This window comes from Varanus komodoensis, unplaced genomic scaffold (assembly GCF_004798865.1).
Source record: "Varanus komodoensis strain SLA01 unplaced genomic scaffold, ASM479886v1 scaffold93, whole genome shotgun sequence".
Taxonomy (NCBI): Eukaryota; Metazoa; Chordata; class Lepidosauria; order Squamata; family Varanidae; genus Varanus; species Varanus komodoensis.
Window position 1 is genome coordinate 30,003 of NW_025336635.1, and position 1,115 is coordinate 31,117.

A 1,115-nucleotide genomic window follows, 5' to 3' on the forward strand; every position below is an offset into this window, starting at 1 on the left:
GGAGAAAAGCATGCAGCTGCAGCGCAAAACCTGATCTCCTCAGGACTAGAAAGGAGCATGGTAGCCACAGAAACCATGGATAGTGCCACCCCGTTAGTGTTAACTGAGGCGGGACATGCAGAGCAGCAGCGGTCCAAGGTCCCATTCGGCAGAGTGCGCGGGACGGGCCCCTGGCGCAGCAGGTCTGTCCTGGCACCTTGCGGAGGAGGTGGACTAATACTGATCCACGTGACCCTTCAGTGGGAGCCGCAGGAGATCAGGAGGTGCAGAGTCGGCTCACAAACGTTTCAGGTCACAAAAAAATCGGGTTGCAAACAGATTTCATAAAAAAGATTCCGCAGGTTGCTCCCTCTGCATCAGGTGAAGATCGTGTTTGCGCCTGCCTTCCCTGCATGGGCACAATCGCAGTTGTGCTGGGTGGGGGGGAGATGGCCTCAATCCTGCTGTGGGGCGGAGATGCCCACAATCATGCTTGGGGGGTGAGGGAGATGCCTGTGATCATGCCCCTCCTCCCTGCATGAGCATGATCATGATTGTACCTGTCTCACCCCCACACCCGAGCATGATCGCAGACAGTTCCTCCCCCCCCCACCAGCATGCTCACTGGTGTGGTGGGGGCGAGGGAGATGGCTGCGACCTCTGTAGTTCTTTCTCACTTCCTTCAAATTTTTGTGAGTAGAAAAACATAGTTACAGGACAGATGAACCTTATTTACATTGGACCTTATGGGGAAATTTGACTTGGCTCACAACCAATTTGGGCTGCGACCAGTCGTGGAAAGGATTAAGTTCGTGAGCCAAGGTACCACTGTACCTCAGTACCCCAGTCCTCAGCCTCCCTGCCTAAGGGCTGACAAATTAACCACACTTGGCTGTGCCATGCATGCATTATGCTTTGTTCAGTGAGAAACAGCCCAAATATGTGGAAGTCAACTCAGCAAGACTTGAAATTAATGCTTCTCTGCCAATATCTCTCCTCCCTGCCCTCAGATCCACCCAAGAATACTTATCTGCGCCAGGTACCTGAAGGAGCCATAAAAGAGAACAGCCACATCATTTTGCAATGTTTTTCCGAAGGAAACCCTCCTATCCAGAACTACACGTGGTATAAAGACG

At 52.4% G+C, this 1,115-nt stretch overlaps 1 protein-coding gene across 1 annotated transcript in view; it reads left to right on the forward strand.

Annotated features, from left to right (window-relative positions):
- Positions 1-1,115, forward strand: part of LOC123017424 (B-cell receptor CD22-like) — a 40,028-nt gene that overhangs the window by 22,476 nt on the left and 16,437 nt on the right. The gene's annotated exons all lie outside the window — the stretch shown is intronic.